Source organism: Mastomys coucha, unplaced genomic scaffold (genome assembly GCF_008632895.1).
Source record: "Mastomys coucha isolate ucsf_1 unplaced genomic scaffold, UCSF_Mcou_1 pScaffold13, whole genome shotgun sequence".
NCBI classification, from domain to species: Eukaryota; Metazoa; Chordata; class Mammalia; order Rodentia; family Muridae; genus Mastomys; species Mastomys coucha.
The window spans coordinates 13,736,084-13,761,107 of record NW_022196895.1 but is presented as its reverse complement, the minus strand read 5'-3'; the positions used below and the strand labels follow the sequence as shown (position 1 = coordinate 13,761,107).

General features: G+C 36.3%; 1 long non-coding RNA gene across 1 annotated transcript; it reads right to left on the bottom strand.

The window, feature by feature from the left end:
- Positions 1 to 12,932: 12,932 nt before the first annotated feature.
- On the bottom strand, positions 12,933 to 18,203 carry LOC116087543. The gene is made up of 2 exons (XR_004117465.1): positions 18,115 to 18,203; positions 12,933 to 13,328 (listed from the first exon to the last, which is right to left on the bottom strand). It is a non-coding gene; the product is annotated as an uncharacterized LOC116087543 (long non-coding RNA).
- Between the last annotated feature and the right edge of the window lie 6,821 nt (positions 18,204 to 25,024).

Below are 25,024 nucleotides of genomic sequence, written 5' to 3'. Positions count from 1 at the left end.
TTTTGTGATTTGTTTGCATTGAACATTTACACACTTTTTTAAAGTTTTGCACTATGTACTTTTTAAATAATTCACAAAATTTTAATTTGCTATCTCCATCTCCTCAATACATAGAAGCCTGAAGGTGATATCTCCCAAATGCTGCAGCAGTAATCGAGAATAGCCTTAAAAACTGATCTTCTTCACAGAGGAGCCTGTAGAAGGAGGCTTGTCGTTTCACTCATTCCAAAGGATATTTACATATCAAAAGTCATAGCATATATTAGCTGAATAAAACCCAGATCATCATCACTAGAATACATTTTAGTCACAGAGTCATTGTTGCCATAAATTTTATTCCTGATAAGTGATTACATATCCATCTTGAAAAATGTTCAAAGTTTATTTTAATGTGTGTGTGTTTGGGTATGTGCTACTTATTGTGGGCTCAAAAATATGGAGGAGTTATTTGATCTTTGTCAAAATCAACTGTTCATTCTACATACTTTCCTTTTTAATGATTAAGATCTTCATCTGTAATACACCAATACAAGCATGCATTCATACTGTAGTTGCTGAAGTATGATACATTAGGGACTATTAAGTAGACTCTTTGGTTTCCTGGAGATTATTTTTCTAATGTTAGGATTATGTAATACAATTTCTAGACAAAAGATAAACCTTAGGTAATATTTAAATAAAATACTTTAAAAGAAAATCAATTGCAGAGAATTCAGTGAAATAAAGCCTAGACTGGAGATTCATTGGGGGAAAGAGGAGGATCTGTCTTTCTGAGATATTTCTTTACAACCTCCTTCAACCTATATAAAACCAAAGTATAAGACATGTTCTTTTAAGAATCATAATAATTACCATTGTCACTCTGCAACATTTCTCTAAAATAATGTCTGTGATAAAAGCAAAGGGGTTGTATTTTATTTGAAAATTTCATAATTTTATTTTTTCACTTTCTTTTATGAAAAACAGATTTTTTTCCTCACAATATATTTTATTTATGGTTTGCTTTCTCCAATACCTTCTAGATCCTACCTACCTTTCTTGCCATCCAAAACTATTCTCTCTCTGTCTGTTTTTCTGTCTATCTGTCTGTCTGTGTGTCTGTATCTCCCTGTCTATTTCTCTCTCTCTTCCTCTCTCTCCCTCTCTCTCCCTCTCTTTCTGTCTCTTTCTGTCTCCTGTATCTGTCTCTGTCTGTCTGTCTGTCTCTGTCTGTCTGTCTGTCTCTCTCTCTCTCTCTCTCTCTCTCTCTCTCTCTCTCTCTCTCTCTTTTACAGGCTTATATCTTTCAAAAACCTACTTTAATAAGGATTCTTAAATGTTTCAGCTTCCCTGAAACAAAGGTAATAGAGAAAAGTGGCTAATAAGACAAGGGGGTGTGGATCTGTTTAGAAGTAGTTCCTTGAAGCAATTCTGATCTTTTTTGTCTGTAGTCCAGTCTACTAGCAAAACACCAAATACCAATCTGCAGCAGTGGCTCAGTCCAGAAGAAACTGCGAGGCTCAGCCCATCAGCACAAGTTCACTGAAGCAGCTAGAACACCACCAGAAATTCTTTGGTGCATTCCTATGAAGTTATGACAAGTAAAGATCAGAGAAGAGAACAAGGGGAACCAGTGGCAGAGCATCATCCACTCTCTGTTCAGTTATCCTATTTTCAAGCATCATGTGTCCTCTCTAGCACCTGCTCCAGCAAAACATCGCTTACCCTTTCACCAGGCTGCTTCTGGGAAATCATTGGTGTCTCTTTCTCAACAAGATCATTCCCTCACCTGTCTGCTTCATCAAAACATCCTCTCATAAAACAGCTTGCAGAAAAACATCACAGGACGCAATTGAGTCTGCAATGATACCTGAAATTCCCACTTCTCACATATGCATGCATATCCACATACAAACCCACTTTAAATTACATATAATTAGCAGCACTAGGAATGGAAATGGAATCGAAAGTACTAACATAAACCTAAGTAACTCAGTTCTACCATCTTTTATCCCATAATTTCCAAATTAGTTCTTCGATTACAGTAGCTCCGATTTTCTCATAAAACTAGAACTGTTTAAATTAAGCATATTACATGACTAAATGAATTAAGTCTTCAAGAATATATCATAGCAGTAAACACAGAAAACAATAACTGGATGAGAATAAGGGTGAACTCAAAGGAAGACAAGGATACGGCAGCTGGACATGTAGCCTTTGTATGAGACCATGAGCTTCAGTCTGAGATAAAATGGGGGAAAAAGAGAAAAGGTGAAGGTGGAAGAGAAAGGGAAGGAAGAGGGGGAGGATGATAGGAGGAGGTGGGATAACGAAGGAGGGTGAGGAGGATATTTGATTTATGCCTTTGGTAGCAATCACTAAAGGTATGGACAGGTAAGACATGTCCTGACATTTCTGTTTGGTAATTTTGATAAAGTGCAGTGACTTCATTGGCTTACAACTGTGTCTAGCATAGAACATGTCCTCAGTCTTGTTCACTGTTAAAGTAACGCTGTGAGGAGGAGAAAGAAAGGCACTGGCTCCAAAGGCAGACAGCTTTCTACTCAAATTATGACTCACTGATCATATCTTTAAATTTAGTAAATCAAAATTTGATTCTCCAAAAAAAAAAAAAAAGCCATGAGCAATATAGATTCCTCAGGTGACTGCTTTAAAAATGTTTATTAACTGCTCAGTCCTGTGCTGAACACAAAGAATGCTTTTTTTTTTAAAACAACTTTGTAGTGCAGTGTGACTTTCATCTTTTAAGTATAATGTTAAGTCTTATTACTTCTCATCTTTTCCTCATTTTAATATTTTGACAATTTCTTGTATTCCTTTAAGGCATTGTGCTCAGGCTCATACCTGTTATCCTCTCCCATCACCTCCCTCTAGCTCCTGTTGACCAGTTCTTCCTGTGTAGTTCTATTTTCATGTGTTTTTAGTGTAATTTTTATGCAACTATCCATAGAAGCTGTTGCATCCATGATGGCAATGGCCATGTTGTATGTATGTGTATCCATGATTGAAATAGTCATGTGGCATGTGTATCCATGATTGCAATGGCCATGCTGTGTGTATCCATGATTGAAATGGCTGTTCTGTGTTTATATCCATGATTGCAGTGGCTATGTTGTATCTAAAGGACAGGATTTCATAAAGTTGTTCACTGTTGTGTTACTATAATAGTCTTTCCACTCTCTTTTTGTTTCCTGAGCCTCAGAGCAGATGATATAAATGTCCCATTTAGGGTGCAGAATTCACTAATCACTGTTCTTCAGCACTTTGACCAGTTATCAGTCTCTCCATCAACAGCAACTGCCTTAGTTATTGTTCTCTTACTGTGAAGAGAAACCATGACCAAATCAACTCTTGTAAAACAACGAATTCAAGCTGAATGCTGGCTTACAGTTTTAGAAAGTTAGTCCATGATCACTATGAGGGAAAGCAGACAGGTATGGCACTGGAGCAGTAGCTGAGAGCTTTACATCTGATCCACAGACAAAGAGACAGAAAGCCACTGGACATGACATGAGCTTTTGAACCCTTAAAGCCAGTAGCATACTTACTCCATCAAGACTACACCTTCTATTCCTTCCTAAACAGCTCCACTAACTAGATACAAAGCTTTTAAACCTATGGGTGTCATTCCCATTCCATCCACCAAAGCTGTTCACTGCAAAAACTTCTCTGACTGCAGCTGAGGGTAACACTAGACTATATGTAAAAATAAATGCTTAGAAAGCAAATGGCTACATGTCCCCTTAGCAAGACATCAATTGTAGGTCCCACACTATGGACTGTAACCACAACAGCCATCATCATTCAGCCACATTTCCAATACCAGGAATGTCTTTTATCTATCAAGGGGGCTTCAAATTGAATTTAAAAGCAGATGGCTTTGCCCTATACATCTGTCTTTGTTGCATTGGTGGACATATCTTACCTTTCAGGTTAGTTACTAAAGGTTTACTTGGGGTTTACTGAGGGGCTTACTCCTATCAGCTGCCTGCATAACACCATCCACTATTATGAATACTAGACAAAAGGAAAAGTTTCAAGCACATTTCTAGTTTAATTCTTCTCTGTTCTGTACGCAAAGTATGTGGCATATTCTAGAACTAGTCTTTCCAGCTAGTTCTAGTGGTAATCAAAAACAAACAAACAAACAAACAAACAAACAAAACAACAAAAAAGGGTCAATAATCTGTTTTAAGAGCCTTTATGGTCTCTCTGAACAATCCCCCATAGAGAAGTATCCCTTGCTTAATGCAGAGGTCATTATCCTACCATGCAAAATACCTCTGTTTAAACTCACTTAAAAAATTATATGTTCTAGTTATCTTATAAAATAATAAGTTTCAATAGGAGGTTTTCATAAGTCTTTACCCTTTCCTCTCATTCCATTTTAAATCCTTTCATGATTATCTTTCTCTCCAATTTCATATGATAAGGATCCAATATTATCATTATTGCTTAAATGACTGTGTACCAGATTCTCACTACTCATCGTTGTGAAGCTATATAAATTCACCATTAACAATGAAGAAGTGACTGCTAATTTTTGCCTCAAGGTCCTCTATACTCCCTGGTAGCCCATATTCAGAATATTTTGTTAATCAAAATATATACCCATTTCCCAGTGTTACCATAAAACCATCTGTTAATGCTGTGGAAGACTCAATCCTCTACATACAAGACATGTCTCCTTTGTGGCATGTGACAGGTAAAGGGTAATCTTGTTACTTAAGGACTCTGTGATTCCAGATTCACCAACTCAATAAAATATGTTCATAGCCCCCACAACAATAATTACAGTGCATCCATCATGTCATATGCAGAGTCTCAAAACAGCATCATGGGTACCTCATTTTTCTCATTGAAGTTGATTAACGTATTCTAATTTTTTTAATTTTTATACTATATAGGAGTGTCCATTTGTGTCATATTGTCTTATGGTTCTAATAATTATTATTACTTTCGCTAGCCTAAAATTCACAGTCTTCTTGTGTCAGTTTCCAGGATGGTGGCATTACAAGTGTGAAGCTTTTTGCTCTCCCAACTTTGGAGATCAATGTTGTCTACCTGCCTTTCCTAAGAACAAGAAATCACATATACTTGACTCTCTTCTTAGGATATTCTAGGTTTGCCCTTTAGGTGACACTTTAAACTGATATGTTTAATGTGATTTGAATCTTAATCTCTGGACAAGTTTGTTCTGATTGAAGGCATAAACTAAAATTCAGAAATAAAAGAAACAAAGAAAATCTCCCCTTTTGAAGATTATATGATGCTTCTTGATTCTTTTGAACTTCCTGGTTTTTGAGAGTTGGAATGCTGAGTTGGAATGAGAGTTGGAATGCCAAATTATCTTCAACAATTTCTGGTCTCCCTAGTGGTCATTTATTGTCTAGCTCTGTGACCTAAAATATTATTAAATATTTTTTAAAAGGCTTTTGACTGTATTAACTTCACTCGGATACACCAGCCAAAAGATAGTTAAAAATTCCACCAGACAACACCTAAAACCTCTAACGGAGTTACATCTGCCTTGCAATAAACCTTCATCACATGTTTTACCACTAAAGTATTTAGGGGAATATCTGTATTCATGCAATTATTTTACTCTTTCACTGTAAAAAACCTTTAAAAACCATTTATACTTTAGAAGATGTTATTTGAAGCAACTTGAATCCATGTGGCTTGACCCTGGTCACTCATTTCACCCAGAATAAACTCTTAATGCCTTTTGAGAGCTGTATTTTTATATCAAAAAGAAGAAGGAAAAGGAGAAGAAGGAGGAGGAGGAGGAGGAAGAGGAGGAGGAGGAGCAAGAGGAGGAGGAGGAAGAGGAGGAGGAAGAGGAGAAGGAGAAGAAGAAGAAGGAGAAGGAGAAGAAGAAGAAGAAGAAGGAGAAGGAGAAGGAGGAGGAGAAGGTGACGATAACATCAAGAAGAAGAATACGAAGAACAAGAAGAAGAAAAAGAAAAGAACTTCACTATATGGTTTTTATAAAATTGGCAAAATCTTCAAAAGTTAGGTGTTATGTTCAAAAGGCTTAGGTTATTAAAGAAGTTGTTTGAAGACAGTGTATCCCTCGAGACTAGGTTAGCCTAGAATTCACAATGTTTTGGTGTCTGCCTCTTGGATTGTGGGATTACAGGTGTAAGACTTTTTCCTTTGCTCAAGAGACCACTGAACATAGAAGTAGCTCTATGTTCAGGATCTTTCTGTGTAGTAGTAGAAACTTCTAAATTTTATACTATTTCATTTCCAGACCAAATGTAAAAAAAAAAACATAGAAACCTAAAATTAACAATTTAACAAATATGGTTTTAAAAATCTTGATGATTGCAATTGTCTTCTGTCACTCATTATCAATTAGGTTTCATCAAAAAACCAGAGGTTCATTAAAATTCCTCAATGGTAGAAATAATTCTAACAAACATTTGCATGATTTTCTGTGAAAATTAACCTATACTAAAATAGTTACATGTGAATTGAAGTGGGATGCCTAGAGGGACCAAAGAGTACAGAGTAACAAAACAAGCAACTGTAAAATGAAGGAGAAATTAAGGGGGGCAGGAGAGAATGGAAGGAGTCAGGGAGGGAAAAGAAATTCAAGATTTTTCTTGTAATCACTCATCATAGGATTCTACTTGGTGGTTTTTTATTAGATATTTTCTTTATTTACATTAAAAATATCCTGGTTCCCCTGCAAAAACTCCCCTATTCCATTCCCCCTCCCCCTGCTCACCAACCCACCCACTCCCACTTTCCTGTCGGGATTCTCCTACACCAGGGGGCATTAGGCCTTCTCAGAATCAATGGCGTCTCCTCCCATTGATGTCCAACAAGGCTATACTTTGATACATATGCAGCTGGAGCCATGGGTTCCCCCATGCTTACTCTTTGGTTGGTGGTTTAGTCCCTGGGATCTCTGGGGTTACTGGTTGGTTCATATTGTTGTTCCTCCTATGGGGCTGCAAGTACCTTAAGCTCCTTTGGTCCTTTCTCTAGTTGCTCCATTGGGGACCTTGTGCTTAGTCCAATGGTTGGCTGAGAGCATCCACCTCTGAATATGTCAGGCACTGGCAAAGCTTTTCAGCAGACAGCTATACCAGGCTTCTGTCAGCAAGCACTTCTTGGTATCCAAAAAAGTGTCTGGGTTTGGTGACTGTATTAACAATTCTTAGATTTAACCTTCATCTTTTACATTCATTTCCTTTATAAACATAAATATGTTTTTAAACATATGCTTATAAATGAGCCTTCAGCTGTATTTTCTGAGGTAGACATAGTACTCACAACTTTATGTAGAAAGAGGTAAATAAATTACAGTCTTGGATGTGCAAATGTATTATAAAAATAGCCAACAGATATGAAACTATGAGGTGTTATTTTCTTATGAGTTCTATGATAAAATAATAACAAGTAAGGGTATGCAATCATTTTTATCTTCCATTTAGTTGAAATAGTCAATTATTGCTCCTAAATGATTATAATCTTTACTAAATATAGACCCATAAATCTCATTTACCTTAGATGTATGTAGGCATAGAGATTTATTTTCACATGTAAGCCTTAGGTTTCATAGCCAATCCTTAATCCTTTTCTGACAGATAAATATGTTTGTTTTCATCAATTACTAATTTTTAAAGAATTCATTCAGAATTGTGTATTTGATATTTCCTATAACTGTTAAAGGTGTCAATGCTATTAATTGACAAGCAAAGTTATTGGCAGGATTAAAGAGGTTACCTATTGTTATATGTCCATAAAAATAGAGCTACAGGCTTGTGGGTTCTGGCAGTGTTCTTGGCAGAATTTCCACAATAGCATTCATAATTATGAATTGTTAGAAGTAGCTCTATGGTCAAAATAGGGGCTCATAAAAATACCAAATATCCATGAATATAAAATTATTTAGACATCCAAAGTGATTGTAAAGAATGACACAGCCAATTGTAGGTTAGGCACATTCATGTGTACTTTATGATGATTGTGATTATCTGTTAGAAAAGCAGCTTCAGGTCAAAAATAATATTAGATTTTAAAGGTTACCATAATGTTTTCACCTTGATCTCTTATTTTTTTCCATTTCTCAGTACTATTAGAACAGCTTTGATGTTTATACCTATAAGTTTCCAAATTAGATGTTTTTCAAGAAAATGTCTATTCTTGGCGCATCTCAAATTTTAGTAAGCCATCTTCCCTATTCCACCTGTGCTTTGGCATTTAGAAAAAAAATATATTGCTGAAGAATCCTAGCAGGAAATAGTTCTTCAAGACAGCACATTACAGAATGATGTGAAATTAGTCTTCTGAGAAACGCTTTATGAATCTAAGGCATGGGAGAGGAAATGTTCTTTTATGGTTAATCAAGTTGTTTCAATAGCTGGATTCAATGCATATTTCAATAAATTCTAAAACCATGCTCTTAAACAGCTATTATTTGATTTCCCAACAGATTCTTTCTAATAGGTCTGTATTTTTATTAGAATGGCCATTTCACTCATAACTGATATATTTCAGAATATATCTAATTAAAGCACATCTCTTCTTTGCACCTTTATCATCTTTCTTACTCTGGCATTTCTCTACCTACTAAAAGTTCACAATTGACAGTATGAATTTGTATTAACTTTAAAAATGGGGTTGAGTAGTACACAGCAGATAGCTTGGTGAGTAAAGGGACAAGTAAAATAAAAAGCACCTGGATTTGAATCTTCAGAACCCGCATTAAAATTGAGTATAGGAGAAAGTGCCAATAATCCCAGACTTTGTAAAGTTGAGGCAGGATGATTCCTGAGACATCTGCTGTACTGCCCTTGTGGCCTAATTTATGAATGCTGGCTTCATTAAGATGGAGCTGAACTGGGGAAAGGGCTCAATGAGTAGGGCAGTTATGCAAGAACACATACCTAAGTCAGGAACTCCATGATCTATGAAAAAATCAGGGCCATGTTCCTGTCATACATGTACTGAGGTGGCAGAAACAGGAAGCATCAGGAACTCATACTATTCAGATCATCAGGCCACTTAGGCAAACTTCAGGTAATGAGAGAGCAGCTGTCTTAAATGCAAGTCGAGAAGTGAATGAGAAAAGTACACAATATTAAGCTCTGGCTTTTATACTCATACACACATAAATATAACTGCATACCCATTCACTCACACACACATACACACACACACATCTAAACATGAGAATGTATATAAACATATATGACACATGAAGACATAAACAACATACATACAGCAAGTAAATATAGATCAATGATAGATGAAGATGATGATGATAGAAGGTAGATAGATAGATAGATAGATAGATAGATAGATAGATAGATAGATAGATAGATAGATAGATAGGATAAAGATAAATGATAGACAAATAGATGATAAGTGATAGACAGATGATAGATATGATTTAGAGGGCTATATAGAGATAAAGATAGAGCTTAAATAGAGATATATAGATGATATGTATACATGTCATAGAAAGCAATTGAGGCAGACACCTAACATGGACCCTTGTCCTCCACATGCACACACATAAATAAGTTTGAGTGCTAACTATCCCTTTTTAGATTAAAAAAAAAAAGGGTGCCAGGAAGAATTCTCTTTGCATTATGTATTTAAGATGTTTATTTTATTCTATTTCTTTGGCTTTTGAGATAACTACCTGGAGTAACAGCAAGAAAAAGCAGGAGGGTAGGAAGCATGCACAGCTTCATGGGTCTTTGAAACAGATATTACTTGATTTTGCAGCACATATTATGATGGATAACAGAAGATACTCTGGTCTTCTGAATTAAAATGAGAAAAGTGAAGTCAGTCCTTTTAAAATCTCTGAATACAAACTGTTCACCCAATTAAGAAAAAGCATTCGCTTTCAGGCAAGCACGTAGGAAGGGACAGATAATTGCAGCTGTCTATGTCAACCTTGCAAAAAGCTTTCCAAAATTATTAAGCATTCAGAAATTTTGTTCAGCCTGCAAAATTTTCATGAACTCTACTCACACTTATTAAAACCACTCCTTGGCCATTTTCACCCACTCTTAGAATCTTCCATTTCATTAATTCAACACCTGGCAACCACTTTCTTGAAAAATAAAATGATTTTTTTTCTCACCAACATAAATTTCCATCAAAATCAAAATGAAAAATGCTAGAAATCTGTCCCAGGGTATGTTAAATTTCCCTTAGGATTGTATCAAAAACGTTATTAAAATAGCCATCCTTTCCATATTTTTTCATGCTTTTGCTACATATGCCATGAAACAGATTGCATACAGATTGTCAGTAAAATGACCATTTACTTTGATGTCATGTAGACACAGTGCATAACTAATATATGTATTGAAACTGTATTTCCCCATTGCTAGGACTTTTTCCTGTAAGTTTAGAGTGTTTTTCATGGTTCAGCCATACACAGGAAATAGTTGTAAGGAATCATAAATAAGTATGAACAAATAACTTCCCATATTGCCTCATGCACACTTTCCTGATGTCCCACAAAGACTGGACAGTTTCCACAGTGGTCGTCTTTGAGAGTCGGGTCAGATGCTTTTCACATTTGTTGTGCTTAGGGCTTTACTCCTCACGGAATTCCCATGTGTTTGTGCTTCTGGCCATACTCTTTCCAGAGACTGACAGATAGCAATTGCTAAAGGAATGATTAGCAGACTTCATTGTGATTCCAGTGTCACCCTGAAAAAGTAATTCACTCCTAATACCTTACCTCATCTGTATTTCCCACATCAAATCATAAACTTTAAAAAAGAACTAGGGCCATGGCAATGGCCTTGAAACTGGCTTTGCTTCAGTTGCCATTGTATGCTATTTTATTCTCTAACCCTTAGTGCCAAGCAGACTCCTACAGGGGCCTGGCACAGTCCTCTGGATATCCCTATGAGTAACACATTTAAAATTCACACTCTGTTCTGTCCATTAGCCATTGCTGGGAACAATTTTTACACCAGAGAATGCAGCAAACTAGAGTAATGAGAAATCTTCCCTTTCCAACTGGAAGTGAAATCTGAAAGGAGCTTTGGTCACCGTTTCTAAAGAGATTATAAACGAAGGCAGTCCTAAGACTCCTTGGCAATTCATTTCATTGGTGCCAAAACCTTTATGAAAAGTCAAACTTCTGGCAGGTACTATACAGAGAGTCAAGTCAAGGATGACTTCTAGCACAGATCTTTCATGATATGTGAGAGGATGTTGGTAGTAACAGTGGAGCTGATAGTGATGATGGTGGCTGAAATCATGGTCTTCTGTGAAGAACTAAGGTGAGCTCCTGTATTTTAACATATGGCCAGGATGTATGTGTGCCTTGGAAAGAACATATTCCATAGCTCTGTCTTTGTAAGAAATCCACTTTAAAATGTTTCTGTTAGTCACTCCACATGGTAGCTGCATAGAAACTTGCAGGGTGACTTTAGGTCTGGTGGCATATACAAAGTACATCTGAAGACAATTGAGAGCAAAGAGCATTTAGTACATTTCAAAGGTGACAAAGGCCATTTGATACTTTGGGTAAAAAATTCTATTGAATAGTCTCCTACTTGGAATACAGATCACTATGTAACCAATATTACAAAATAAAGAAGACTCCTAGATTTAAGCACAATAGATCACACCTCTGCTCTGTGAATAGCTACAACCGATTTGAAAGTACTTTGTTATCATAGATAAGCAAAGTATACAACTGGTCAACCTGATTTCATCTTTCCTTGTCCCTGGAGTAATTGTGGTGTGTGTGTGTGTGTGTTCATATTGGGTAATGCACATGTGTGTCTATGTTTCTTAAAGCAAAGGATCAGTCTCAACCAATCTTGTTGAAGGCAAAGCCTCTTCTCTGATATCAAGTATTTATATTAGGCCAGACTGGATGTCCCTGAATTCCAAGGATCTGTGTATCTCCTACCTCCCAGTACTATGAATACAAGCATTTGTGCCCTTGACAAGCTTTATTACTTGGCTTCCAAGGATCAAATCCAGAACCTCATGCTTGTGCTGGCAAACACTTTATAGAATGAGATACCTCACATGCTCTCCCATATATATATATTATGGTTCAATTATGGTTGCTTCCCCTGTGCACTTTGTGGGCCTAAAAAGTTCAGAAAATACTCTTTAGAGGATTGTTATGAGGGGCAGGGTAAAGTTTATAGGCTTTGGACCATGTTCAATTTTGCAGTATCACCTAACCTATTCCTTTGCCACCAAAAGCTGCCAAAGAATGAAACCTCCTACCTGCAGGAGAGATGTCACATGGCAAGATCAGCAGCAACCTTGTTCTTCAGAGGCCAGCTGCTGAGTGGGCTATTTCTAGTAGCAGCATGAAACAGGAGGCAGGCAGTGCCAGAGCTGATTAAGGAAAGAAAATGCCAAGAGAAGCGATACACAACAGCTGGAAAACATGGGAGAGGTTCCGATGCATGAGCTGGAAGTCTTTTGAGAAGGTTCCTTAACATCAAAGGCAAGCTGAGCTTTTAACTTTAAGAGGAATGAAGGAATAACAGGCTATGACAACTAGAAAATTTCCCTTCCAAGACACCAGTGTGAAGGAAGATTTTCAATGGTATGGTCTCTTATCCCACCAGGATCTCCTATTCCTTTGAACTGGACATATTCTGATTTCTGTGGAGAACTTTGATCTCTTCCTCCATTGGGAAAAATGACTGCCCAGACAGTAAAGAAGCAGCAGGAAATCTAGAACCTCTTAAGAGGTTGGTAAATACTCACATCACACAGACATAAACATTCAGGAAGTGGGAATGAGGCATTACCCCCGATTTATAGTCCTTGAACTGGCAGTGAGTTCACAGTCTCAACCAATATATGAGTCTCAGCCTGTGGTTAGCATGCTTGGAGAAGCATGTGACAGAAAACCCACAGACTGACACACACAAAATTATAAATGTACAAAGGCACAATACAGCACACAGGGACAATGCATTTTAATACAAATCTGGCTGTTTATAATATTTATTTATTTATCTATCTTTCTCTAAGAATCTGGCCTAGGACACTGTATAATTAAACAATGCAGTTTTAGATATCCGCTGTCCTTTGACTGTGGCCGTGTGGAGCTGCTTTCATGAGCCAGTGATCATAATAATAGTTCAGTTGTAGAAACACCAACTGCAGCCAAAGGTAAGGATGTCAGGTCCTCTAATGTTCCCAGTGGAGTTAAGGGTTGGGGTTTCCAAGTTAAGAGTTGGGGTTTCCAAGCCAGAGGTAGCAATGTCACACTTGGAGAACTCACGGGGCTGGATGGTTGAATGTTCTGCTTGAGGAAGCTCAACCATCAGCCTCTGGATAGTTCTATCCATCTGCTCCTGTAGGATAAAGGAAAGGCATATGTTTCCTTCTATGATGAGAGTGACAGTACGTGCTTGAATTCCCACACCTAGCTATCCTGTATTGCATTACTAGCCCACTGTACTTGTTAGTGCAAGTATGACTATGGCCCATCTTGACTTAATCTGTTGTCATTTGTTTTTGTAAAGCAATAGAAGTATAAGTCAAAATGTCAGCTGACCCATGTTCCTTCAGTGTATGTTTGAGGAGCAAATCATTCTCACTTCTTCCAATCCTGAGTGATACCAGGAAACACCTTAAACCTGGGCTGCATGACTTCAACCACTGTCCCCATTTTCAAATGAATTTTTCCCCTCTATCTGTCTAGGTTCCACATCAAATTTTCCTCTTGTTTTAAAGATACCAGTGACGAGATTAAAGACCCTGCCTAACTCAGTACTCTCATTTAAACTTCAGTGGGATACAAAAACTTTATTCTAAATAAGGTTATATTCACAAACTGGTGAGTGATCTTATATGGCAGTTTGCTTCTAAAAATGACTAAGCTGGGCGGACAAGTAGAGAGGAAATGAACCAATCATTTATTGAAATAAATGAAATAAAGCAACACATTACCCCAGTCAAGAGAAAATAACCAAGGCTAGGCTTTGGTGTGGCATATGATAGAACAAAACATATTTACTCATAAACATGTGTTTGCCTGATTATATCTATATATAATATATAGATATAGATATAGATATAGATAATATTCCTAATGAATATGATATATATTTTTATATACATACAATCAGAAATGCAAAAATAGATTTTCTTTTCTTTTTGTAATGGACCATGTTGCAATTGATTTGGAGGCTTAGAGCATCCTTTAATTTCATGTCAGATTCTTATTAAATCTTACTCATAATCAAAATATTTGGGACGCTCAGATGTAGAAATATCATAAGCCTTTAGGGTTTGAAATCTAGAGACATATTGCTTTGAACTTTCCCTATTTGTGCAGACTTATTTTTCATTAAGAGTGATGTCAAGGGACTGGGGAGATAGTACACATAATCTAAAAAGTACTTGCAAGATGCCCATGTAAAATTGCTTGGGTTGGTGTCTTGTACATATAATGTTAGTACTGAGTAGTCAGGAGCAGCAGGAGCCTTCTTCTCTTTGGCCAGCCTGTCTAACCTCATTGATAAGCTCCAGTAATTAATAGGTTTTATGAGAATGAAGGTGTGGGCCATTCCTATCACATTTTGGTGTGATACCAAAAGCTGTTCTCTGAATTCATACAAACAAGTGTACGTACATGCACGTACTATTAGAAAAAGTGATAGCACACTTTCTGAGATAATATGATTGTTGAACAGATAATTTTGAATCCCACAAACTAGGAATTGTATAATGCAGCAGAAAAGGAGAGGACTAAATCAGAGGCCAACTTACTTAGTTTCATAAGGGTAGGAACAAAGACAGGAATGCACAGTACATGCTAATTGGTCTACAAAACATAAAGATGGCCCCTTAATTCTTTATGTGACTAGGAATATGCAAATCAGTAACAGGCAACTTTAACCATTATTTCACCTTCAGTTGAATTATTTCTGCCTTGTCATGGAATCTGGACTCTAGGATATTTTGCCTCAAAGATCAGAGCAAAGATTTCAGGCAGGGTCTTTAATCTCATCACTGGTATCTTTAAAACAAGAGAGAAATTTGGTGTGGAGCCTAGACAGATAGAGGGGAAAAATTCATTTGAAAATGTGGACAGTGGTTGAAGTCATGCAGCAACTTACTGTAATCAAAGTGCCAATGCCCTGTCATATTTACATATATACATAAACATACACATGCACATTCATATATATATATATACATATATATATGTATATATATATTCTATCTTTAAAAAAGATCCACCTTGTTTCAAAAGTTAGGTTTAAAATTTGGAATTTAAAATCCACTTATCAATTTATTCCTAACCTGAAATAAGCTCTACCTCTAAATTCATGTTAATAAAACAATGTAAAAATGTACATGTAACACTACAGAGAATGAGCAATTTGTATTCATGTATTTAAGAGCATGTGTGAGGATGTGTGTAATAACAATTAAAGAAAAATAGTCTATGTATTTAAAATTGAACAAGGAGAGCTGGAACATGGCAGAAAGGGAAGGAAGAAATGAAATAATTTATAATCACAAAAATATCTTACATCTTAAAATATAAATAAAAATCTTGAAAACAAAATATTAAAACAAAAGCCCTCAGTGCAATGAAAGATTTGCATGGTCATCTCTTTAAATTAGGGACAAGGGAAAACGCTTGCCCTTTGAAAATACACAGAGTCACAAGCAAGGTTGTACAGTACCAGGAGCAAGCATATTGTTTATGCACAATATATTGCTTATGAAGTTAATCATGGATTTTTATGTAAAATGTTGTGTTCTCTTGCAGATTTTTGGTACATGTGATCAAGAATATTAAGTACAAAAATAAGGAAAAAGCATTTAACATTGTTGAAAAGTAATTAAAAATATATTTTACCATATGGTTCTCTGTTATTAGTTCACTTTGGCAAAGTAAATTCTGGGAACATCTACTATCTTCCATTATTTTAAAAGAAGTCTAATGTTCACATATGCCACTTATGCCGTGAACAAAGTGAATCAGTTTGAGAGACCGATTTGTCTGAATTTAACCTATATACAAAATGTGACAATGAGAATGTCCTTCCCCATCTGTAAAAGGATGTTAAAAACATCTCTACTCAAACATTACACAGACAGCACTTTTTCAAGGGCATAATTAAGGACTACACATCTTCTTTTCAGATTCAAACAGTTGATTTTCCAATGAGAATTTAGAGGTATGGCCACTGTAATTAGGCTTGGATGCAGTCATGAAGGTTGCACACTCATGAGAGCAAGAATTTCTTTAGATTGTGTGATAACTGTTCCTGGTTGACACCTTGAATATATCTGGAACAAACTACAATCTAGAAATGAAAAGCATACATGTGACCCAGATCTTGGGGCTAGAAGACACATGCCTTTAATCCGGATCTTGGGACACACCTTTAATCTGGGCCATACCTTCTGCCAGAGTCATACATTAGGACAGCGGAAGAAGGCAAGTTCCTCTTCGCCTGCTTCACTTACTTGCCAGCACATCTGTTGGAACTGCCTCATCAGGATTCCAGCTTATACTGACACCTGAAATATCCAGCCTCATGGGACTGAACAGCTACTATATATCCCATTCCCAGCTGGGCATTGTTGGCTTAGTTGGACTGTATCATGTAAACCATTCCAACAAATATATATAATTCCATAAATTTTCTTTCTTTAGAAGAGCCTAATACAGATGGAGAGTAAGAGACCAGAGCAGCCTTTCTGTCAGGTAAGGAAAGAGTAAGAAGCTGGCAGTCTGAACCCAGAATAAAGTGTTCCCCAAACCTGACCATGCTAATATCCTGATTTCAGATTTCCAACCTCAAGAACTCTGTTTGTTTTTCAACCTCCTTTGCTTCCAGTAATGTGTTACAGCAGCTCAAGCTGAGGAAGTGATTTAGAAGGTAACACAATCTGTGTTATTCCTTTAATGATATGAAACATGAGAGTTTTCTGCTTAATTAAAAGCAAATCAAACACATGGTTTTTATTTAAAATCCTATGTTATTCATCTAAACTAGAGATGTTCATTCTAGTTTATTCAATATGATTTATAAAGTCATGACAAATATTCAAAGGAAACATTTTTCTTTAGGTGACACGGAAGCTTCTTAGTGCAAGAATATACTGTTTTAAAATGAAACAACTAATGGGAAAATACGAAGAGCAGTAGCTTCACTAACAACACCACCATAGCTTTCCCAGTGGCAGTAGCATCTTCCACACTGTCAGGGGCAATAGTCCATTCTGATGGATAAGCTTGTGCTGTGTTTCTGTGTTGGCTTTAGGCTCTCACACTACTGTAGCTACAAAGTGCTCTTATTCAACTGGTTTTCTCAAGATTATGTCTGAAATGTAGGTCCCAAAAAGGCAGGCACCAAATTTTGATCTATATTGATCAATGTTAAGTAGTCAAGTAAGGGCGAAGGTGGCTGCAGAAGCCATAGGAGAACTTAATAATTTTATGTTGTTAAGTTGAGAACTTACTATTTTATGTCATACAGGCAGCCTGCCTCCTAAATGTTTATGTCTAGACTGTAGATTTGTGCTGCCCTTGCTATCCTACCACGAGAGTCACATTTAGATAAATGAATGGATGCAGTGTGTATAGATGATTAGTTAGTCAGGGTTTTTATTGCTTCAATGAATCACCACGACCAAAAAGCCAGTTGGGGAGGAAAGGGTTTATTCTTCTTACACTTCATGGAAGCATTTCCTCAGCTGAGGCTTCTTCCTCTCTCCTCTCTGAGGACTAGTTTATGTCAAGTCGATACACAAAAATTTAGCCATTACAGATAGATAAATAGACGACAATTAGCTGTTCAAATGAATGGACATATAATTCTGTGACATTAATAGGACAGCAGAAATTTTTGTTAGTAAATTATTTGTTTTAAAAAAGATTGCTATGAACTTTAGCATTAAAAACATAAAATATAATCTCAAATGATGATGTTCATCCCAGAAATCAAATTATAGAAATTTCTTATTGATGCAGATAATAGTTTATTTAGAAGTTCATAACTGGTCAGAGTAGAAGAATAACCTACTATGAGTGCTCAGCTGAGCGTAGGACATGGACACCAGCATCTACTCTCATCAAGGCTTAAGCAAGGAGAATAGAAAGAACTTACATACCAAAAGGAGAGGAGGTTGTGAAGTTCTGGACTGTAGACACGATGTGAATGTTGTACACATGGACTTGCAGCACATGTGGTTATTTCACAAAACCTATACAAGATCAAGCCATGTAAAACCTGTAAGATAAAGGAGTAAGAATTCTCATAGTTCTAACCCCGACTGAAGAATTTGATGTCTGCTGTGAAGAGAAAGTTACTTTTCCCATGCTCCATGTAGGCTGTCCATGCTCCAGTGGATAACTGAACACTTTATCTACTGCTCACATAGGCAACACTGACTGGACTCAGTGCTTTATTTATATATTGTAAAAAAGACCTGAAGTTTGGAAAGAGAAATGTTGAGGAGCAGGAAGAGTTGGAGACAAGGAGTGAGGTAGATATGATTAAGAATCATTGAGTACATGCATGAAATTTTTAAAGAATAGAAAGGGAAAACAAAACAAAAAAAAGGATAGAAAGGGACCATGCATCCAATCAGTATTCAGATGTTGACCCCAACCCTAAGACTTTCTTTTGTATCTGGAACTATGTTACTGTGGATAACCACACCCAACACAACTTGACTTTATAAACTCTCCCTTAATTGTGTACTAAGCCAGCCAGGCTGGTCTCTTGGTTGTACAATGTGTGATTGGTATTCTTGCTTGCCAACTTGGTGACATCCGGAATTAACTAAAACCCCAAAATGGTGGGTCCACCTGTGAGGATTTTTGCTTAGTTTGAAGTAGAAAGATCTGCTTCAAAGCTGGATCTTTAAGGTAGACAGATAAACCCTTAATTTCGATCTTTTGAACTGAGTAAAGCACACCTTAAATCTGTATCTTGTGACAGTACAACATAACTTTAATCTTGGAAAACTTCAGCTGGAAGCTTATATAAGAACATTGAAGAAAGAAGCTTTTGCTCTTTGCTTGCTCTTACCTTGCTGTCAAATCTTATTTCTTCACTGGCATTAGTGCCTACTTCTTCAGAATCCCAGTGTATAGAAAGACCAGCTGAGACATCCAGGCTTGTGGACTGAGCAACTTCTGGATTCTTGGACTTTCTGTGCATAGCCAGCTATTTTAATGTTAGTTGGAACACAAGCTGTAAGTCCACACACAAGAGAAACAGAAAGAGACAGAGAGAGAGAGAGAGAGAGAGAGAGAGAGAGAGAGAGAGAGAGAGAGAGAGAGAGAGAGAGAGAGAGAGAGAGAGAGAGAGAGAGAGAGAAAGAGAGAGAGAGAGAGAGAGAGAAAGAGAGAGAGAGTTATTCTGTAAATTCTCTTATTTTAAAAAACCCTGATACACAATGTAAGATCAGTAGGTCTCAGGTTCAGTCATGTGGTCTAAGATGATGGAATTTCCCTGTGTGTTTGTCCAGAGCCTTCTCTATTATTTGATGTCATTCATGTATCTGCTCAAATTTGATGTCACAAAACTTCTCTGACTTATATAATTAAAATGTGACCCCTGATTCTTTCTCTGCTTTAATTTTTCTATGTTTATATCCCTTGAACATTTCTTTCCCATAGAAGGATATTACTTAGTTCCATGAGTGACAAGAACTACAACTCTCTTGCACACTCATAGGCTACATTCATCATTTGCTTCTACATATTTTTGAATGAAGAAATGTATTACCCCAATGGAATTATAATAAACCCTACCCTGCTGGACAGGTCCTACAACTCTACCTCTAAAAGGCACATCTCACTCCAAGTACCAGATAAATAGTATTGGATCTCAGTTTGGGACAAGTAGTCAAAGTGCCTGTCACTCAGTTATTTTATCAGATAAAGGAGGAAAGAACAACATCAATTGGAGTATAAACATTTGTTGACTGGTCAAAACAAGTTTGCTCTTCTATAGGTTCCCATTTCTCTTTATTTTCCAACATAAGGAACAAAAATGGAAATGGATTGGAAATCTGAAAAAAAAAAAAACAACAGTGAAAGGGAAGAATAAGGTAATTATCTTTTAAGTAGGCCACAAAGTAAATATAGATAAGTCCCACTTCCAGTGAGCTTGGTGCAGCATCCCAGACTTAGTACCACATCTATACTGTCTATTGTTTTATAAATCACGTACAAAAAGAGTATCTCCTCCAGTACAATGGTCACTTTAAATGTCCAGAGAAGACTTAACCTCATCTTATTCACTAATCAGAACAATTTCAATTGTGGATAAGTCTCACTAATTCTATATATATATCAATATTTACCAAAATCTATTGCAGGCATTAATGTTTGTTTTGGAAAAGAACAGGAATATGTATGTATATAAACATATACATACACATGCACATATATAATATGTATATACATATATATATATTCATGCAATACATATATACCTATGCACATACACATATAGTTTTGACATAATACACAGACAGTTTTTAGGCAGGTTTAAATTTTTTATGTTTACACTTCTTATAAATGGACATTCCTGCAAGTCTGATTTTTAAAATTTCATTAAGATATGATCAATGTGCTATAAGTTGAATATTTTTAAAATATTCAATTTTGTCACTATTGATATAAAGATAGATCATAAAACCATTGCCAGAAAAGAAGTACGAATTTCCATTATCCTCCAAAGTGTGTCTATAACAACTTTTATCCAATTCTAGATAACCACTAATCTGCTTTATGTAACCAGTTTGCTTGTGAAGAAATTTAAATAAAAGAAGTAAGATATGTGTTCCTTTTTGTGCAGCTTATTTTTCTTAGTATCATGAAAAGACATACAAAGATAGGAAAAGTACAGTTTTTAAAAGAACAAAATTAATTTGGTGAAACTATTCATGGGAAAGCCTAGACTTCAGCATCACGAGGCAGACTTTGAAACCTTAGAGTCAAATATGCCCAAGTATAAGCCCAAAGGGGTAGCATCTGGGAGTGGTGCGGGCTGTGAGCCAGGACTTAAGAAGCTGACCCAAGCTGATCACCACACATTGAGGCCAGCCTTGGCTACAGAGGAAGAGCTTGAAATAAACAAGGAAATAAAATCAAGAGCTAAGCAAAACAATAAAATGGTATAGGTATAAGATGAAGAGAGAGGTTTTTTTTTAATCAGATATTTTCTTTATTTACATGTCATACAATATCTCATTTCTCCGTTAAAAAAATTTAAAAAAATTAAAAAAAAAAAAAAACAACAAGAATAAACCCCTGTTCCCTCTCCCATCCCCCTGCTCACAACCCCACCTCCTCCTGCTTACTGGCCCTGGCATTCCCCTACACTGGGGCATAGAACTTTCACAGGGTCAAGGGCCTCTCCTCCCATTGATGACCCACTTGGACATCCGAGAGAGGATATTTTTAAATTAAGAATCAAATTGCAAACATAGCACTAAGAAATACAATTGCAGTCAAAAAATCAACAGAACTCAAAACTAAGATGTAAAAAAGTAGAGAAAATACTCAAGCAAAGTTATAAGGAAGTTTAACACTCAGCGTCTGATATATATGAATAAAATGAAGAAAGGAAATTAATATTTCCTACAGAACACATAACATGCCATCAAGTGTACCTACGTATGCTTGGTCGAATCCAAGGAGGAGAAGAGGAAAAGAAAGCAACAGAAAGAAATACTTTTAAAAATAAAAGCTAAAAACTTTCTATATTTGATGAACATATGCACACACACACACACACACACACACACACACACACACACACACACACGCACACACATGCACAATTAACATTAACACATCCAAGAATGTAATCCAAATATCTCAATCAGCTTCAGGAAGGATAAACCAAAAGATACACACATACAAGGCCCATTATTGTCAAAAGTCAAAGAAAAAGCATGAAAAGAGAAATAGCTTGTTAACAAGTAGACTTCTAATTTTTCATCATAATCCATGGAGAACAAACATTGAGATGACACAATTCACTTGATAAATGCCGATAAGAAGAAAACTATCAACCAGAAAGCCTATGGAATAGCAAAACTGCTTCAGAAAGGAGTTTTGACAAGATAAAACCAAATTTAAAAGATAGTGGGATTTAATTCACCCAGGATTTCTTGCAAATAATGACAAAGTTTGTAACATAATATTGCTTAATTCTTAAAATTTAGAATTTTTATGTATGAAAAGATATGATTGAGTAAGTGAAATGAGAAAAAAATGTATCTGCAAATCATATACCATAAGAGCCTGTTACCCAGAATCTGTTAGTATCAAGCATCTATTCCTATAATTCAACAAAAAAGATAAAATACAATTCACAATCTGGCAACTATACAAATAATATATTCCTTTAAAGCAAATATGAAAATAGCCATTAAACCTATGAAAGGTGCTTGAGATTGTTAAGTGTGCAAATAGAGGTCTCAAGGAGTTATCTTCTCCATTATAAGATCAATGTACACCAAAACATCAAGAAATTCCAAGTGTGATGACACTGTGGAGAGGACAGTGCTAGAAACCTGGCACAATGGACACTGTAGCCTTGTGTGATGCAGAAGGGTTAGTATTTTCTCTCAAAGCTAACATAGAAATATCACCCAAGAAACATATCATCCATTGTCACTTCCCAAAAAAAATTACCATTTTTAATGAGCTACTCTTTAAGATAAAAAAGAGCTTAATACTGGAAGAAGAATTCATTGTATTAATGTCATCTTTTTTGCATGAATTTTATGCAAAGCTATGAAAAAGCAGAGAGGGACCAAGTTACATTTTGAAGAGCTACTAGAAATATTAAATATTGGTATCTTTAGTCTTACTTAACACAGCAAAAGCATACAGATTGCTGTTCCTAGTTTAGATGTCTCTGATCAAGGAGATGACCTGGAATGGATCAGAATCTGTATTGCTAAGTGCTCTGTTCCTTGAACTGCTCTGTGTTGATCTGAATGTCATCCTGGTGCAAGGGACTCATTCTGTAGCATGATGAGAAGCCCAGTGAACAAAGAATGCCATGATAACGTGTCTTTTTACTGCACTCAAGCGAGAGTTCTGTATGTAGATACGGTTTACAGGTTGTGTGCTGGATTTCATTTTGATTTTTTCCCCCACAGACTGGTTTCTGTATTTTATATCCAATAGTGGCAACAATGCAAAGGACATCATGTTTCAATCCAGCTTCTTCTTCAACATAAAATGGTAAAAATACAACTAGCGAATGTGGTGGCTTGACAGAGAAGTGTCTGCCACAGGGTCATGTATATGAACACTTGGTCTCTAGTTACTAGTGCTATTTAAGGATGTTATAAAATGTTTAAGACTTGGAGCCTTGCTAAAGGAACTCCATCACTGGGTGTGGGGTGAGTGTTTATAACCTAATCCCATTTGTAGTTCATTCTCCTGTATGTGGATAAAAGATATGGTTAGGCAGCTTCCTGCTCAGGCTGCATACTACCCTGCTTCCCTTGTCATCATAGACTCTCTGAATAAAAACATAACCCAAATAAGCTTTCTCTTTTATAAGTAATTTTGGCCATGATATTTATCACAGCAAAAATAAAAGAACTAACATACATAGTATATAGGCAAATAGGAGAAGTCAGTTCTAGCTACATGTTTAGCTACAATAGACAGAAGAAAATGTAGATGTTTTTCCTCACTTGACCAGAAGATGTCTGAGGAATTTAATCAACATATAAGATGGTATCTGAATGGGTCAATGAGAAAATGTAAACTTCTTGAACTAGGTTGATTAAAAGTTCCTGAATCTACCCATATTTATTGTTTGACATAGAAGCCTCTAATTTTCTCCTTTAACCCTGGAACTAGAGATCTCAGACAGTGAGGTCAGATTATAACTAGAAATGGAAGCAGATACATCTGTCTTTTAGTTTTTGAAAGAACATCAGCAACAAAGTCAGTATAGTAGTCTCTTTTGGGTGTCAAGACATTTATTTTGCCTTAATGAAAGTTAATATTGGGTCTTCTGATTTAAAAAAAATGTTTGTGGCTGGGTGGTGGTGGCGCATGACTTGAATCCCAGCACTTGGGAGGCAGAGATAGGCAGATTTCTGAGTTCGAGGCCAGCCTGGTCTACAGAGTGAGTTCCAGGACAGCCAGGACTACACAGAGAAACCCTGTCTCGAAAAAACAAAAACAAAACAAAACAAAACAAAAAATGTTTCTGTAAAACTTGAAGCACATATGCTCCTTCTTTTCCCAGCTACTCCCCAAATAGGCACAGTTGGCCTCTGACTTCCACTGAATACCTGTGTGAGTTTTGCTATTCAAGAGCACGTACCCTTTTATGAGGAGTGGGTGATTGACTTTGCAGAGCCCTCTCTGTACTAATTTGATGAATATAACTGATATCATGGCAGATATTCTTCAACTATAGTCTACATTTCTCTAAATTGATACCAAATATTCCATTACTTGTACAAACCAGACAGAATTGGACTAGATTTCAGCATAAAACTTGCTCTTGAAAAATTAATAAGGTCTGAGTCCCCTGTATCTATATGTTCAGCAAATATATTTTAATAAATGGTATGTTTACTAATATGCAAATAACACTGAAATCTGCAGCTATTCCCGAAATGTGTATAGTAGTCACTAGACATGGGTGGTTACTTATTTTTGATTGGCTTATTTCATTTTGATTAGCCATGTTGTTGTTTTTGGTAGTTTAAAAATAGTAACTTAAAATGTTACATTCCTGGAACATAATTCCTAAGTCACCATGTCCCAAATCTGTGATATGTCAACTATGAGATGTTAAGGGAAAGCACGTTTCTCATCTAAAATTTATATGTAAAGTGAAATCCCTTCTCTGGATCGGATACCCATATCCAATCTTAAGGCAGGCTACAGATACACCACCGCTCATGTATTATGAAGTACCTGCAGAGACTCTTCCTTTTAAACAAAAGCCTTTTGTTGTCCTTTCCCATAATTACAAAATAATATCTGCATTCCACTTGGTTCCGGGAGCCATGGATC